This window comes from Petromyzon marinus, chromosome 6 (genome assembly GCF_048934315.1).
Source record: "Petromyzon marinus isolate PM22_M1 ecotype Great Lakes invasive population chromosome 6, UKy_Petmar_22M1.pri1.0, whole genome shotgun sequence".
Classification (NCBI taxonomy): domain Eukaryota; kingdom Metazoa; phylum Chordata; class Hyperoartia; order Petromyzontiformes; family Petromyzontidae; genus Petromyzon; species Petromyzon marinus.
The window spans coordinates 18,086,716-18,105,502 of record NC_133672.1 but is presented as its reverse complement, the minus strand read 5'-3'; the positions used below and the strand labels follow the sequence as shown (position 1 = coordinate 18,105,502).

The 18,787-nt window shown below is 46.5% G+C and overlaps 1 protein-coding gene across 2 annotated transcripts in view; it reads left to right on the top strand.

The window, feature by feature from the left end:
• Positions 1 to 786: 786 nt before the first annotated feature.
• LOC116939349 (F-box only protein 34-like) overlaps positions 787 to 18,787 on the top strand; it is a 52,352-nt gene continuing 34,351 nt past the window's right edge. The window contains exon 1 of one of the 2 annotated variants that reach the window (XM_076065158.1): positions 787 to 997. The gene's annotated coding sequence lies outside the window, so the exon portion shown is untranslated. The remainder of the gene's footprint in view (positions 998 to 18,787) is intronic. The other variant, XM_076065159.1, reaches the window with a different exon arrangement.

The following is an 18,787-nucleotide window of genomic DNA, read 5'->3' as shown; positions in this document are numbered from 1 at the left end:
TTGATAATTATGAGAATTTCAATATAATATTCTGAACATCTGCAGTTTTAGTTAGACGATGAATGTTTTCAAATGAATTTTATGCAAGATTTCAGCTTTCCAACGCCTTTTTAATAAATGTTTTCTCCTACAACATCAGAGTGCAGCGCCACATTAAATACGCACTACAATGACAATAGTTTAAAGCGATTTGAAGCATGTTTTATTTTCAAAATGTAAATATGGTTTTAGGGGGGGGGGGGCAGAGCTTTGTGACGTCATATTTGAGGGGGGGTCTGACTTTTTGTGGCGCCGTTTGACGAGGGGGGGAGGAGGGTCAAAAATCGTCCAAAATCGCGTGACGTCATTTATGGACGGCTCCCAATGGAATTTTATTTCAGAACTTTCGCACCCCCCCCCCACCCTGGGTAAGATGGCCGCCCCTTTTCCACGCGAGCGGCGTCCGTGACGTCACGCGAGCGGCGTCCGTGACGTCACGCGAGCGGCGTCCGTGACGTCACGCGAGCGGCGTCCGTGACGTCACGCGAGCGGCGTCCGTGACGTCACGCGAGCGGCGTCCGTGACGTCACGCGAGCGGCGTCCGTGACGTCACGCGAGCGGCGTCCGTGACGTCACGCGAGCGGCGTCCGTGACGTCACGCGAGCGGCGTCCGTGACGTCACGCGAGCGGCGTCCGTGACGTCACGCGAGCGGCGTCCGTGACGTCACGCGAGCGGCGTCCGTGACGTCACGCGAGCGGCGTCCGTGACGTCACGCGAGCGGCGTCCGTGACGTCACGCGAGCGGCGTCCGTGACGTCACGCGAGCGGCGTCCGTGACGTCACGCGAGCGGCGTCCGTGACGTCACGCGAGCGGGGGCGAGACGGAGCGAGACGGAGCCGCCACAGAGCGGCCCGGCCGAGCCGAGTCCCGCGCACCTCCAGACGAGTGCCGGAGCCGAGTGCCGTCGATTGGAGCCTCGCGCTCCCCGGATCGAGTGAGCCCCGAGCTTTGGTCGTGGTGAGAACCCGTCTCTCGTCGTCTCTCGTGGTCTCTCGTCGTCTCTCGTGGTCTCTCGTGGTCTCCGTGTCTCCCCCCCTCCCCGTGTCTGTGTCTCCCGTGATCTCAATGTATGTGTGCGCCGCGGCCTGCGTCTATCTATTTACTTGGTGTCCGTGTCTTGTGTGCGCCCCATGGTTTCCGCATCCCTCCATATCCTTGTCCCCCGTGGTCTTCTTGTCTCTGTTCCCCGTGGCCTACATGGTCTCCGTGGCTGTCCCTCCTCTTCCCCGTGTCTCTGTCCCTTCTCTCCCCGTGTCTCTGTCTCTCCCCTCCCCCGTGTCTCTGTCTCTTCTCTCCCCGTGTCTCTGTCCCTCCTCTCCCCGTGTCTCTGTCTCTCCCCTCCCCGTGTCTCTGTCTCTCCCCTACCCGTGTCTCTCCCCTCCCCGTGTCTCTGTCCCTTCTCTCCCCGTGTCTCTGTCCCTCTACCCGTGTCTCTGTCCCTCCCCTACCCGTGTCTCTGTCCCTCCTCTCCCCGTGTCTCTGTCCCTTCTCTCCCCGTGTCTCTGTCTCTCCTCTACCCGTGTCTCTGTCTCTCCCCTTCCCCGTGTCTCTGTCCCTCCTCTCCCCGTGTCTCTGTCCCTCCTCTCCCCGTGTCTCTGTCCCTCCTCTCTCCCCGTGTCTCTGTCCCTCCTCTCTCCCGTGTCTCTGTCCCTCCTCTCTCCCGTGTCTCTGTCCCTCCTCTCTCCCCGTGTCTCTCCCCTCCCCGTGTCTCTGTCCCTTCTCTCCCCGTGTCTCTGTCCCTCCTCTCCCCGTGTCTCTGTCCCTTCTCTCCCCGTGTCTCTGTCCCTCCTCTCCCCGTGTCTCTGTCCCTTCTCTCCCCGTGTCTCTGTCCCTCCTCTCCCCGTGTCTCTGTCCCTTCTCTCCCCGTGTCTCTGTCCTTTCTCTCCCCCGTGTCTCTGTCCCTCCTCTCCCCGTGTCTCTGTCCCTCCTCTCCCCCGTGTCTCTGTCCCTCCTCTACCCGTGTCTCTGTCCCTTCTCTCCCCCGTGTCTCTGTCCCTTCTCTCCCCGTGTCTCTGTCTCTCCCCTCCCCCGTGTCTCTGTCCCTCCTCTCTCCCGTGTCTCTGTCCTTTCTCTCCCCATGTCTCTGTCCCTTCTCTCCCCGTGTCTCTGTCCCTTCTCTCCCCGTGTCTCTGTCTCTCCCCTCCCCCGTGTCTCTGTCCCTCCTCTCCCCGTGTCTCTGTCCTTTCTCTCCCCGTGTCTCTGTCCCTCCTCTCCCCGTGTCTCTGTCCCTCCTCTCTCCCGTGTCTCTGTCCCTTATCTCCCCGTGTCTCTGTCCCTCCTCTCTCCCCGTGGCTCTGTCCTTTCTCTCCCCGTGTCTCTGTCCCTCCTCTCCCCGTGTCTCTGTCCCTCCTCTCCCCCGTGTCTCTGTCCCTCCTCTCTCCCCGTGGCTCTGTCCTTTCTCTCCCCGTGTCTCTGTCACTCCTCTCCCCGTGTCTCTGTCCCTCCTCTCCCCCGTGTCTCTGTCCCTCCTCTCCCCGTGTCTCTGTCCCTCCTCTCCCCGTGTCTCTGTCCCTCCTCTCCCCCGTGTCTCTGCCCCTCCTCTCCCCCGTGTCTCTGTCCCTCCTCTCCCCCGTGTCTCTGTCCCTTCTCTCCCCGTGTCTCTGTCCCTCCTCTCCCCCGTGTCTCTGTCCCTCCTCTCCCCGTGTCTCTGTCCCTCCTCTACCCGTGTCTCTGTCCCTCCTCTCTCCCGTGTCTCTGTCCCTTCTCTCCCCGTGTCTCTGTCCTTCCTCTCTCCCGTGTCTCTGTCCCTTCTCTCCCCGTGTCTCTGTCCTTTCTCTCCTCGTGTCTCTGTCCCTCCTCTCCCCCGTGTCTTTCTCTTGTATCTCTTTCCCTCTCCTACGCCGCTTTGTCGCTTTGTTCACGTGAAATGCGCTGTGAAGCATTAGACATCGGACAACAAACGGAAGGCAGACACCAAACAGTGGGATAACAAACATCGCTAGAACACTAAACTACAGACAGCAAACAGGAGCAAGACAACCACAATAAGCCAAATAGTTTAATAGACAACAGTGGCAGACGAAACAAGATACCCCAAACAGCAGAGAAAACAGAAATAATAGCAATGAGAAAGGGACCCCTACATTTCAAACCGATTGCTACTGCTTCTTGCAACATTCGTGAATGAGCGTCGTCTTTGTCTTGTTTACTTGGGGTCGCATTAAGGCTGGTTTGCATCATAATTATAGATGTCCTCAGTGTGTGTTTACCTTGACCGATGATGCTTTGTGTGAAAATGAAGTGCCCTGCCGCATAAGCTACTGACAACGGGCCATTTCCAAATGTCATTTACCTTCTGGAATTTCATGGATTGTCTTTAGCCCAACATGGACCAGCACAGAATGCGTTTTTTTAAGTTGCATCATATATTTCCGTGTAAATTAAAGGGCCTTTAACTGAAGGTACTTGAATTGAAGGCTGGAAATCTGAGCTCACACTTCTCGCCATGCCCGAGAGCCATGGATTATAGAATGGTTAGTAGGTCGTGAGCCAGCTTCGATTTAAGTTTCTGTTGAGACGTGTTTGGTGTGGACAAGAGAACACAAACTCTGAGACATTGTGCACATGACAGGATCCAGACTCGGAGTGGATTGCCCTTCACAGTCTGCCCATTGATCAATACATTTATGGAGTTTTAACCTCCGCTAAGCAACCAGCCAATTCTGCATGCGTCCTGCATTAGAGAACACGTGGAATAATACAGCGTTAACAGTCGATGTGCGTTAGATACATCTTCACTATTCCTGACACCGACCAATGAGGATTTTTAGTTTGTACATTAAAAAATGTTTTAGAGACTGAGGAAGGTGATACGGATTTTGCAATTGAGATAAATATTTGTTTAATATTCGGAAGCATAAGAAGAAAGCACTCCAGTGGTGAATGTGTTGACTTTATGCTTGTTTTTAAAGTTTTCTGAATCTTGTCCACATGTTCTGCAGCTGGGTTTATTTCATTTGCCAATGCCGGGAATTACGTTTTTCGAGAATCTAGACATAATCTAAAGTGGATGAATTTTTACATTCTTTTAGCGTTGGGCAAGGCAATGGAAATCACACTACGCCAACGTAAAAGTCGCTGCATGTTGCGTGTCCTCTAGACTGCACCCTGGAATGCTGCTCTGCATGAATATTTGTTCCACCCCGTTGTGCCTTTCCTCGCTGGAGTTGGAAAACTCTTGAGATAATTCACCGAAATAATCTAGGAGATGATTTGCTCATGTCCTTCCTGGGCGTGGCTCGTGCAGCTGATGACTGATGACTTTCGGTATGCTTTTCCATAATGGTCTGGTATCTGCCTGGGTACGGTGACTTAAGTGGTTCCTAAATAGCACTCTTCTGCTGTTGCACCACACCTGAATTCCCCCCCTGGCTTGGTGGCTCGTGACGTCAATAATTGTGCACTGTTCACTGCTGTTAACATTTTATGTAAATACTCGACACAATCCCCTACTGGGGATTAATTTTTGAATGCAGAAAAGCAAAGGAGTTAAAAATATCTCGATTGTGTGTAGCATGCCAGTCCATTAGCAGACAAGCCAGGTCATGCATTGTGTAGTAGACTACCTGTGACCTTTGCGATGTCTGCTTCTGCCAAGATTTTGCTTGTGCACTGTTGCTCACAGACTGCATATCGCAGCGTAAGGCGTGTTTCCGTTTGTACAAAAACTTAAGGCAAAGTTTATTTGCGTTTGCTTCAGCGAGCGCTAATCAAATTCATATAAATCAAATTGTTTTCAGGAAGACTATCAGGTTTTTCCCCTTCAGCAAAAGTATCCAGTTAATATTTCTCGAGCGCTGTGCAACTTTGTTTTAGTTTACACTAACCCTGGATTGTGTGGCATTTGTTGAACTGCAGTTGCATCACTAAGCAATCTCCAAATAATTAATGGAAGCTATTTATTTAAATTGTTCCCATCACATTATTATTGGAAGTAGTATTTGAACCACTTTTTTGTTAAATGTAAGTCCACTGCTGGATGAAGAACTTCCCATCCTGTGTCGGTCATGGGATGTATTTGACCATACTTCATTACCTTCATGAGTGTGTGGTGGTGCGAGGGAGTTCAGGCTGGTTGAGACATCACTCGCCACTGCTGTTAGCCGTGGCCAGGAGTCAAACTTAGGTCACCGGGTTCGTGACGATGCAATGCGCCACTGGTCCACTTCTTGTTAATTGCACGTACGAAATCCGATATGTCCACCTCTGCTGTAGTGGTGGTTGTACTTGAGCATACTTGAGCAGTCTGTGACCTTTTCAAGCAACATAATCCTCAGGGTTCGAGGCTGCATTGTTGCTGACCGCCTGGTAGGCCAGCGTGACGTGCCGTCGTGAACCCCCCCTAGCATTCAAGTGCGCCGTGTGCTCGCCCAGACGAATAATAATAATGGCATTATCACAAGAGTCGGCGACATCGAGAGTGGCATGGCCATACTCTTTGGTTCTATTCGGTAAAGTCACGTAGGTAAAAATAAAATAACAAAAAATCACGACGTTTCGGCCACAACACAAGCGGCCTTCATCAGGTGAAGGGACTGGCCTGTCCAGAGGACAGCGTTGGAGTGAAGACAGCAAGCCCAGGTCGCGTCCTTTAAGCTGTGTGGGAGGAAACAATAGAACCAAAGAGTATGAATCCTTGCAGTCACGAAAGCTTCAAATCTAGAATTAGTGGCATGGCCCTCACGCTGTCTCCCAGCACCACCAGCACGCAGAATCTTGGGCACAGCGCAGCGTACAGACGCTGAGCCACATAACACAGGGCACGGGTTTCACTATTCATCTCATCGTGCCGTCTCCGTAACCAGGTCATCACCCACATTGCCTTCATCGTGAAATGAGTATACAAACTAAGACGTCCTTTGGTATAATAAAAAAAATGTTGACCACATTAGGAAAGAGGGCTTTTCCCACTCAAATGTCTATGACGAGGTGTGTTTTACACCTTGAACAAGTCAAGTTAGGCACTTAGGGGGTATGGTATCACTCTGGTGGTGAAATAAATATATAGTGCATACTACTTGTGCTCGTGTACATCTTAATGCATTAGAATTGCTTCCATTGTTTTTTTTCCTCAAAGTTCCCAACAATGCCCTCTGTGTAATCACGCTTTGGCGTAAGGTTGTGGCAATTAGATGTAAACATCGAATGGGTTTCGTACTTTTGACCTTGCCAAACAGACAAAATTGTGGCACAATTCCGTGGCAGTTTGCGATATGTCGTTGTGTTGTTGATGCATTGCGTTCTTGATTGGGCAAGGGGGAATGTCTGTGGCATTGTGGCAATTACATGATTTTTGTCCGTCACGTGTGCAAGAGTATATCCACGTGGGCGCCCGCCGCTGCTTCGATGCTGCTGGAATTTTAATCAGTTTCGTGAATACCCACCAACAAAAAATAACAGAGTTGGCGCTAGCCGGTCAGTCACTTGTCCGCCAATATGACATAAGCGCATGCTGCTGTCGCACACAGTGGGATGCGAAACCCAAAAAAAACACATCTTCATACTTCTATGCGAGCAGTCGTGCACAATTTTTGGAAGAAAATTGTTTGTCAACAAACGCTGATGTATGTTTTCGTTGACCATGTGAGAACCTACTGAAGCAAAACATCTTTGCAAGGGAGGCTATGCAATACACGTAGAAGATGGTAAGCGAGTGTTGGTCTGCATGTTAAAAGTTGGAAACGCGCGTTACGCTGCTAAGAATGGACTTTACTTGTATAGATAGCCCAATTTTTTTGCAGTATAGTTTGGACAAATACGGAGTCTTTGGGGCATTTAAATTATCGTTTGTCTGCAAGTTTGCATCACTGCATAAAACACGACAACGTTTTCCACCCTTTCGTCTTGGCTGGAAACGTTGTATTTGTTAAATGTGTATCGGATGCCTTTTCTCGTTAATGATTCAATGGATGGCCAGAGCACGTCTTTGTCTAACGGAAACAGATCCTGTTTCAGGGTGAAATGTACCCACCCTACTGTACCAATTTAAAACAACAGTCAGACGCAACTGGATGACTCATTGGACTAACACTGTGGGGTGAGTAAAATTGTCCTGCTCATTTAAAGTAAAAAAAGCCCTCCTCGTTCTGAAATGGCTCTCATTGTTCGCCGAGTTTAATGATCCTGCCCCCCATGCTTTCCTGATTTCACAAAAATGGTTTTGCGTGATTCATCATTGTGCTGTGTTGTACCTTGAGAGTACAAAATGAGTCACAGCTGCGGACAGTGTAAGGCTGCTGTTGTTGGTTCATTTAGTTCATTTCATTTATTAGGTATAGCCCTGTGAGCCATTCGGCTCTTGAATCGGGTGCAACCGCAACAAACTAAAAACATGAACAAGAAAACGTCTTAAAGTGATTATGTGACTGTGCAAACAGAAAATACAGGAAAAAAATATCAAAATATTCCTGTGCAGCAGTAGCAGCAGCACTGCTTTTGCAGTGTACGCTATGCCCCCCCCCCTCGATTTGGTGTTGCAGGTGAATGAGGATTGAAAGGCACGAGAGAGTGTCATCAATGTTTCGTGGTATTCGTGTGCTCTGCTGGAAGCTGTTGCATGCGCAAGGCACAGGGAATGCCTATCTCTACTGTGATACAGAATGGGAACCAGTGCCGGATTATCCTAGTAGCAAAAGTAGAATATTCTACGGGCCCCGCACTTTCAAGGGCCCCGCGCTAAATGCTTGGAAGCTATCAATTCCGGTTCAGTGATTCTGGACTTGCTCTATTACTATAGTACTATACTGCCTTCAACTTTTATGAACAACTGGGTGTTTAAGATTAGCGATTTGTCGTATTATCTGGCTGTATAGCAAATGAAAAAATACAATTACTTTACTATGCAAGTAAAAGATTTGCGTTTTCATATTTACGTGTGTTTTTTATATATATCTTGGGCCCCTTTATAACATATGCTACAGGCCCCGCACTAGCTTAATCCGGCACTGATGGGAACATATGAAATAGGACAGTGGGGGAGAAAATGTAAAGTACCGTAACTCCAGCTGGAAGTGTTTAAATAGTGTTACCACATTATCCCCGAAAGGTACAGTATTTGATTTAACTTGTTATGCTTATATATTTAAAGACCAGTGTCTACAAAAAAATGTGGATGTTGGTCACGTACAAACATGAACGTATACAGCGTTATGAGTGGTGCTGTATTTAAATGCCAGCTATAAATGGTGGCGGCGTTGAGTCCAATAGAGCATTGTAGTGTCCTTGTTCAAGATGCAGAATTCCAGGACCAAAATAAATCCTTGAAAATGTTTGCACGGATTCACGCTGAGCCGTACAAGTGCAGGCTTACCGCTAAGTGTGTGTGGCTCTTGAGTTATGGTACCACGCGGGTTTGTAATGGATAGAGGCGGTATTAAAATGGCTTTTTTTGTTTCTATCAAAACAATGTTCATCCAGGCTTCAAACTCTCCAGGGGGGAATGGGTGTTGCCCCCGCAAGATGCGAATGCTGCCAACACGAAGTCACAGCTTTCACTCAGAGTGAAGAAAAGCATAAATGCCTGCAAACCTGTTACATGTTCTGCAACAGGCCTGCCAAGTGAAGTTGCACCTTTCCAATCGAGGGGGAAGTCGAATTTATTTGCGTGCCTTCCTGAAGTTACCTTGGCTGTCCCCCAGACACTTCCACCGACAGTGTTTGCAGTATGCATGAGGTCGATGCAGTAAAGCCAGCGTTTGGAGGGATTTCACTGGCTCTGCAGGAAACGACTATGTGCGTGAAAAATAAGTGTTGGCATATTTGTAGTGGCAAAATATATATACGGAGTACTAAGCTGAGAGTGAAGGGTGCCTACTTGTCAGAAGGAAATGGTGACTGATACAAGTCATGCCAAACTAAGTACGACCCCGTATTAAAATGTTTACTGTAAGCCCAACCCAGGCAGTAAAGCACTGTTAAAAGATTCCCGGCTGTTTGCATGAAGTAATTAAATATTTAATGCCCTGTTTTTTTGTTGGTGAGCATCCCATGGGCCAAAAAAAATAATGAGAACTGAAATGCCATCATTGTTCCACAGTTAAACACCGTGAGCATGCCAGGCTTCTAATACTGATGAATGTGTGGTGTGTTCTGCGTACTCTGTTATCTCGGTTTGTTGCTTGTGATCAGTACCCCGATCTGGCGTGGAGTTAATGCACCTAAACTTGAAACGCCGCTATGACAACTCACAGACTCGGCCAGCGCCTGGGCCTCATCACGTCAGCTTCATGGCCATGCCATATGGGATTATTTATAAAGGTGGGAACACCGATCGTGGCCTTGCAGGCTGACTTAATGATAGGTCATTCAAAGTCTTTCCTGGACAAAGCATTATTAGCATAGCCTTTAGAGACACAAGAACGGTTAATAAAATACCCTATATACACATCAACACACTGATGTAAGTCCAATTAATAAATTAACAGTGACAAAGATTACATCCACGCTTCTTGTTCTGTAAGCATACACACAAACTCACGAGATGTCATGCAAGCCACATGACTCCAGGCTATTTGTAGCAAAATATCAGACGATGCAAACTAAATAATGATTTATTTGTAGCATGGCTTAATGTGATGAACGAGCAGTACCAGTATGTCAATGACAGTAATTCAGACACTCTAAATGGACTTCAGAGTGCCTGCAGGTTACCTTTTATTCACGTTAAACCATGAATATAACTCCTCTTATCTATGCGACCATTCCACCGCTGTTGCCAAAAAACGTGACCTTATCGTGTTCAAATTCAAAGCGAAATGTCACGGTACTTATAACCTGTTAATTTTGACACAGATTACAAGTAGATATGTCTTTTTTATCTCCGAGGAAAACAAAAAGTGCAAATTTTGTAATCGGAGAGAGTGACTTGTGTGACTACGATTATAGAAGTTGCAATCACTCATCCGTGTCTTTATCCTTTGCTAACGTTTTATGAACAACTAATATTTTCCTGAACGTCCGATTTAGCACGGTTGTCTACGAAAGAAGTTCTACATACGTAACTAAATGTTTATGTTTAGCAAGACATGTTATCTTGGTGTTTTCTTTCTTTTGTACCGAGAAACAATTGTAATTTGCGGAACCCTCACCCCCCAGATCGAAGTTATGTAAGACGCAGCTGTGTGTGCACATAGATGTACTGCCAGGCGTACAGGGCATTGTGTAGTCTTGTAATTTTGTCTGCTGTCCCAAGTCTCAGATACCCTTCCGAGTTTATTTCAGAAATCGTCTGAAGCTGTGGCCAGGTGGCTCGGGTCAGGGTTCTGAGCTTTGGCACTGCTGAGAATCCCGGGTTCACGTCCAGGCAGCCACCGGTGATTGAACGAGCTTCTCAAGTGCCTTCATTGTCTGAGCTCGATTGAGCAATGACTCTGAACAAACCCGCAAAAAACGAACCGCGGTAAATTTAGGTTTGCCACTTGCGTTGGCTACATGTCAGTTGTGAGAATTGACGACAATCGGTTTGACCGCCGTCACTGTTCGGAGCAGGGCTGGTGGGAAAGTGCTGCCCCGTTACAGATGGTGGCGGCGGTGGCACTGCCCTGTAGGCTTCGTTTCGTGATGCCGAAGGAGCCAGCGAGAGAAAATTGGGAGATGGCTGGAGGGATGTCACGTGTCACTTCACCTAAAAACCTCTTACTGACGGCGAACCGTGGAGAACTGTCAAACAATGCGATAAAGCGACAAATTAACGTTTCCCCAGCAAGCCTACTTCGTCCATTCATAAGTGAATAGGTTCTTAGTAGTTGTGCAATGCCTGGTTTTGGTTGAATTAGGTCCCAAAAGGTCGTTTTTTCTGGAAAAGGTCATGTTCTCTATACAATATCTGGTGAATGAGTTGTGAGAATCAAGGTGAGAAAACCTTTCACCTAGGCAATGCATTGACGCGTCAACTAAGATGGATTCTTCTGCTCAAAAAACATGAATTGTGTCGTGCATATGAAGAAAACATTTGTATTGTATATACAGTATGCTGTAGATAATTGCCTTACGTGACCACTGCAGACAGCAGAGGGGCTAACTACGTTCACCACGGTAAAAAAATATGTTTTTTTTATTAAACAGTGACTCACAAAAGTGTGACAATTAATCGACTCTCGAGGGGGTAATCGTTACGTACCAATTTTTACCCAAAGTGGTAAACCCATGCCTTGAATTCAGGCTCCCAGAGGCCCTGACACAGGTCTTCTGCTGTGCCAGGGCCTCTGTATTTGTTATCGTTTAACGCCCGGGTTTTTAATAACTCTGGTCGCGTAAGTGGAGTGTCACGCAATCCCAGCAGGTTTACCCCCCCCACTAGTCTGCGACATACCTGTAGGGCTTTGTGACTGCGTTTCCGGTGTGGAAAGAACACAAATGGGTCACCCCAGGGCCGCGAGGAAGTCGTACAGTGTGTTTGTAGATAATGTGCTTTTGCACAGCTGAGTACGAATGGTAGATCAATGTTTGCCCTGTGAGCTGTGTTTCGATATTGTCCCTGCCAGGCCCCCTACCAACCATGGTTGCATGCACCTGGGTTTAGCCGGTAAGGTGGGTTTATAAGAAAGGGTGTGTGCGTACAATCGTTTTTCTTGTATTTGCCCAAGTAATGGTGTCGTGACGCTGGGGGGAGGGGTGCGATTTTCGATAACGCTGTGTTGTCGGTGGATAAGGGCGGCTTGGTTGTGCAGGTAACCCACCTGGTTAAGTGCCATACCGTGTGTGTTTTTTTTCCCCTCTCCATAATAGCGCGCCTGTGTGGATGACAGTGTATTTTGTGTGGGTTCTGGTACGGTGACGGTGATCAGGGTACAGTCGTACTCATTTTACACCGTGGCCATATCAGTGGGTTTTACAATATAATATTGATTAATGTGATTTACTGGGAGAAGAAGAGGCAGCTATGTATTCACAATGTTCTTTTGTGAAAGAAAAAAAACAGTCGCCGGCAGATGAGAAAGGAAGTGCTTCAGCCTGGACTTGAACAGGAGCTGTGAGTCGACAGCATGGATTACTGGTTCAGGAGCGTTGCAGACCACAGGTGTAGCAGAGGATAAAGAGGATCATTCGTTATTGATAGATGTGGAGAGTACTGGTTTGGCTATTAGGCTTTATGTGAGTGCAGGTTATATACGCCTCTTGGCATTGGTTAGCATTGGCATGACTGCCCAAGGAGAGAATGTTGTCTTAGGAGAATGGAACTCAGGCCGCTGGTGGCATTTTCTTGTTCTGATATTCCCACTGCTCACTGGTGCTCTGGGCCACCCCATGTTCGGCTCATTGCCCAGACTCCTGAATAAACCCACGGGTGTTTCTAAGACAACAAAAGTCACTTAAGCACGAAACAATACATCGGCTTATTGGGAGATGTGTAACATCTTTACAGTGTACTGCTCATTCCACAACAATGCATTCTCATTGTATTTTCCCATTAAGCTTTAAAATGAACAATATAAACACCCCCATTGTCTCCGTTTAATGCATATATGCCCGGTCCTAATCATAACCCAGAAGCAAAACAGGTTTAGCCTGGATAATGCTTGGATGGATGGGCAACCATGGTGTATACAACAGGTGTTATTGGCTGATGTGGGCCTATGCTGTGAGCAAAAAGAGTTGTTCTGTAAAATGCAGTATTATACTGTACTATGCTGGCACATCCAGGCTCCTTGCCTTCAGCAACCCACACTGACCCAGTGTGGTGAAGTATGGCCGAATAACCCCCATGACCCACGTGGCATGGGAACGCCCTCATCCAGCAGTGGTTTGACAACAGGAGTGTACATGTACTGTATATATGTCACGTGAGGTTATACTTTACTTTGCGGTGACTTAGAGACAACTTGTGTGTGTGTGTGTCCTTGGTCAGTGGAAAGTATGAGAGGGATGTGTTGAGATTGGGGGTGGGAGGTGTCGCACGGCTGGCAGACTGTGTTGACTTGTTGGGGTCACCCGTGGCTTTGCTCTTCAACAGTCTTCAACCCTTGCATGGTGTTGCAGGCCTAAGCCTGCCACCACGAGCACCATACAGCGAGTGGCTATTTGCTAACAATTTAACAGTGATGCTTTTTGGAGATCCAGCTCCGAGCGTATGCAAGCTCATGTTTTGTTTTACCATCTGTAAGTAGGTGATCATTTTTAATTGATGTCATTCTCAGCAGTTTCTTTTAAACAGCTCTTAATATTCCTTAGACACATTACAGTGCTTTTGTCACATGTAAATGTTTACAATTATCGTCAGCCACGATTTATTCACTTCTGGATGAAGGCTGCCTGGTGTTGTCACCATCCTTCACTATCAAGTCATGTCACAATCCACCTCACTCGTCACTCAACTTACACTGTGGTCATCCTCCCGGGCATGTTCCCTCCTTTGGCAGCCAATCTGTCACCATTCTATCCCATCGGCCATCATTTTAGTCGAGGGACATTGTTTGCATCCACCCGTCACATTATTTGCTTATTATAATCAAAATATATCCGGTGTCTGAAGTTCTTCCTCCGATCCGTACCATACTCGTTTACGAAACTCAGTTTAGAGGTTTTACTTATTTGATCTCGAACAGTGCGTGCTGCTGTCGAGTTGTGTGAATGCGTGAGTGATGTGGGAGATGGTGAGCGGAGCCACGTGGAGTGCCCACTGCACGTGCTCCAGGCAGCAGCGGGGACACAGCTCCTATTAAGGCCAGGGAGCTGCGTGCAGGGCCCCACACTTCTCGGCTTTTGTGCACGTGCTGCCCATGAGCACTCGGCTTCTATTTCAGTCCATCTCTCTGGCCATCCTCTTGCGTGCCAAACGTGCTGCTCTTTGTAAATAAGGTCTTTAAGAGGGCTGGCTCTGTGTCGGCATTGTGCTCTTTAAAAAGGCAAAGATGATGTATGCCAGCACAATATTGTGCGAGTAAACACGGGTTGGTGCGCCTGTGGGTGGACTTTACTGCGAGGTGTCGGCAACCACAGATCAAAGCTAATGCTGTCAGTACTCTGGTATTTTATGGACAAGTTCTGAGACATGATGAAATGTTACCACTTTGTTAATCCACTGCTGGATAAAGGCCTCCCCATGCTATGTCGGTCATGGTAGTTTGACCATATACTTCATCATCCTGGCCAGTACGAGTTGATAAATGGAAAGACCCAGGACATGTTCATATATCACACGTCTGATATTAGACTTGACTGGAACTAAAACTCAGCTTACCAGATGTATAGCAAATTGTAATAACTGCTTTTGGCAGAAAATATTATTTCTACAATGCACGTAAAGTTTTTGTACTACCTGCTTGAAAATATATTTTTATGCTTTCCAGTTGTGTGTGCTTGTGTATTTTGTTTTCAATTTGAAGAGCACGAACAATTTTCAGAATACGAGCAAGCGCAACTACGTAAAGACCCTTATTCAACAGAACGTGCACTTATTCTTACACAAGAACTCCGTGCGTAATGTTTGCGAATACGGATTCAAAGTGCAAGAGTGCAGTTCAAAGCTTCGTAAATAAAAGTACGTTTGTGATGAGACCCTGTGGTCAGGTTTAAAGCAGCCCCACTCCACTGGTGGTTGTGTGACGCGTGCCCCCCATCCCGTGCCCTCCCCTTCCCGCCCGATGGGGCCATGCTGGCACCCACGACACTTTAGCGCCCACGTCCTAGCGACGGAAACACATGTAAACTAACACAACGGACAGCGGTAAATGGAAAATTGAGACCAGTGTTATAAATCGGGGGGTGAGTGGGAGTTTATCGATGCTTTTAAAAAGCTTGCAACACTTAAGCTGCACCATCTGTGTGCTTTGGCGTGCGTCTGTTTCCCGTGTACGAGGAGGCAGTGTCTTGAGTCATTATTTTGCTCAAATGTGCAATTATTAGTGCTGCTGTAATTTTGAGTATGGTGCCCATATTGCAGAGTGGATGCTACCTCGGAATAAATTACATTTCCACGATGATATTTTGTTTTTAGATCGAGGAGGATATCAGATTGGTGGAAAATTTCAGCAATGTCATAAGCTGACCTCCCTCCTACGAATACATTTGTTGGGACCCAACTCTTCAATTGCTCTAATGGTCCTGTAATGATTATTGGTGGCATCATCAACTTTGTTCGGTGCAGTGTTTGGTTATAGCTTTATTAAATCCAAGGACAGGGTAAAAGTAAAAACATCCAGGAATCCCATACGGTACATACGTATGTTGAACTTCTTTTGCACCGTGCGTAGCCAACCGTGCTAATCGGAGGTGCGGTGGAAGGACAATAAACTAAACACAAAGAAGTTCTAAAGAAATTAGTTTTCAATCTAGATTTTAACAAATAAGAAGAGCACACCAGACGGCCACAGAAGCACATCTGAAAGCACGCGATGCAGTGCATTTGCGCCTGAGAGAATTTGGTGTATGCAGTCGATGCAGCTTTATTTGCTTGGACTTTGGGGGAGGCATTGTAGTTTTTAGATACGAGGAAATAAACTGGGGCTTCAAGGTGAACGTTCCAAAACCTAAAGATGTGCATTTGCATAAACATACAACATTTCAGTACTTCAAGGTTGACAGCGTTTAGTCGTGATGGGGTTCTCTGCACCTTTCTTACAGACGACAGTAGGAGACTATTTCCTAAGTTCAGATGATTGAATGCAGGTTGGGGGGGGCGCGGCGTCGGTGAAGTCAAAGAATCTTGTGCTGGCAGGGTGGGTGGTTCGATCGACAGTAGAACGCCTGTTATATGTAACCATATTAACTGAGTAGCCTATTGTTTGCTGATCTGGTCGAGCCGTTAAAGCCGTATTGTGCACGGATTGAATCCTCCTTTCCCAGAATTGGTCACTGGGCACTAATGACTACAATTGTATAACAATAATATTGTTCATCGTAATATAGTACTGGATGATGAATTTACGATGATCAATTATTTTATAATGTATATTTAATCATTCTGTTTGAGAAGAAGATTACCAATTGATGGTGATGGATTAGTCAGTGCTTAGAGGTAATATCCAAAACGCGTGGAATAATGTGTGTAAGACGGTAGGATTTGGATTGTGGGAGAATGGTTGAAGATATAGAGACAGACTAAAGGCCCTGAAACTGAGGCCTAACACAATAGCTACAGGGAGATACAGGCTGAGCCCAGCTGGCACTTCCACCTGAACTGTCTTTCATTCTACTTGATTTGGTCTTGAATTCTGTCTGTGCGAGTCTCCAAGCTGAAGCTAGGAAATGTCATGGCCTTCGTCCTTCGCTTGTTTTTGGGTGGGCCAAAGGGTGAAACAGTGTTACAGAGCCCACCGCAGCACCCCACCAGTGTCGGCTGTGATTATTCATCTGAGCTGTTTACTCAAGAGACTTTGTAAGAAACCTCGATATTACGTGTGCAGACAAGCCCATTTAGGCATTGTGTTAAGGTGTGGAGAGTACTCGTGTAATATCACAATTTGTTATTTAAAGTAATAAGCGAATTTAATTTCATTCGACATCACAATCAGAATGTGTATTTAGACTGGAGGAATCCGATGAGCTATAAAGCTCTTTTTTACAGATATCCAGGAGGGGTGGGTCAGAACGTTACAACAACAAACAATACAAAAACACGATTGGAGTGCAAAGTAGAGGAAAGGTAACCAAATCACTTAAAGAATGCACAGATACAACTGTATATATATTTGTTTATCTTACCAGGTAAAGCCCAGTGAGATACTGGATTACCTTGTTTTTTAGAAGCGACCTGGCAACAAATTATAGTTCAACAAAGTGGCTTATCATGTGGAAATGTATATCTGTCATGTGCACTTAGTCTTTCGGTGCCAGACTACAGAAAATGCTCTTACAATCCAGCAGCCTACGATTGGAGAAATATCTTAAATTTCATAAGGTAAAGTAAAGCAATTCTCAGGACATGTGCGTGTCCTAGTGATGGTGCAAGTGTAGGGGCGTGGTAGCGGTTTCTAGGGTATACGTCATCACTGGCACTGCACCAGCCAATCAGCTGCCGGGAAGGAGACCACCATGTCACATATCATGGGACCTTTTTCTTGCCAGTGAATAAAGTATGAAAAATAAGAATAGGGTTTACCCTTTCTGGCAATAAAACAGGTGTTAAGATGTTCAAACACCAAATAGATTCATTTTGCAAGGAATCAAGTCTGCATTAACCACACGTACTTGTGGTGAACATGCAAACAAACTTGCTCTGATCATTAATGTGCCATTGTCTTTGAAGCTGATTGGCCTACACCAGAGACAGCAGCCTTCTTTATGGCCTAGTCTCACCAGTGTCAGACCAGAGAAGGCCAAAAGGCAAACAGTAACAAAGCCAATGCACGTATCAGAGCGTTTATAGCTCGGGGTGAGCAGATATATCATGGGATACCTTTTTTTTGCCAGTATCAAAGTATGAAGAATATTGCCAGTGAGGGTAAAACCTTATTTTTCATACCATGTCACATGACCACCATGATGTCACTCATGCAACATGGACGTCGTTACACCAACCCTCTGGTGCACTTCGGCCGGTGTGTGGCCGAGGTAAGTGCTCTAAATAGTACAGCAATCCCTCGCCAACCGCGGGGGGTTTGGTTCCTGGAATAAGCCGCGGTCGACAAATCCGCGGTTGGTAAAGTACAGGGCCTATGGGAAATATGGGGTTAGAGGTTACCACGTCCAAGGTCAGACTCGTCATAGCTTCACAGAGTTGCCTGTTTATCAACTCAACACCGAGTAACATACAGTACGTTATACAATAACACAATGAAACGCAAACATTACATTAAAATTACATACCTTTAATATGAACGATGATGATGATGACAATGAGATGTTGGGGGAAGGGCTCAGCCCATCCCTCTTTCTCCGGGCCACAGACGCAACGCTCTCTTGCCTTCACCACTCGCTGCACGTTTCGGGTCCTTGATTAAGGGCAAATTAACCCTTTCCCGGAATTGGAATATAAAAATAAAACTACTGTATGGGTATGGTACGTCTTTAATGGCTTCACGCATTACAATTATATCATGCTGTGATGCAATGACGTAATGCACACGAAATTTGAGTTCCGAAACACCGTGCTAACCCGTGAAAACTCAAATATCCAGGCCGCGGTTGGTATATTGGTATACAAATAAACCGTGTATACATCAAACCGCGGTTGGAAAGAGGCGCGCGGGATTCCTGTATATGTTTTAATGTGTATTCTTTATGTTAAATAGTTATTAATTACATTATTAGTGGTAACAATTTGAATATCATTAATTTTTTTACTTTGACAATTTCGGTACAAGTGGTCCTGACCCAGCCTGAAGTTCTCTGCGTTATTGTCTCTGGAATTGGAATTATGACAAACCTTAGCTTACATCATTTTTTTACAATTACTTTAGTCATCACAACTTAGACCTGTTGAGGTAGTCCTCCTAGTCATGCTCCTAATTTCCAAACCTTGCAGTTGGTACTTAAGTAAAGTATTCTCAGTCGTGGCCACGCTTGTAGTGTGGTAGTCATTAATATAAACGTAATCCATATATTTTTTTAATTGTAGTTGCCATCTTCAACACTTACTGGTAATAACGTGTCCATGGAATCGTTTGGTATTCAGGGAATAAATGACCATGCCAGGACAGGGTGTTAAAGAGACAGAGGTGGTTGCTTGAGCTGGCAAGTTTGTGGAGCGGTTGGTCACGCACGCGTGGACCAACAGATGGCTTCATTAGGGCCCAGCAAGGAGGTGCAGTAATCGTAACGTTATAAAAGCTGCTATGTCAGTGGCATTCGGCAATTAAATGCACAGGGAAA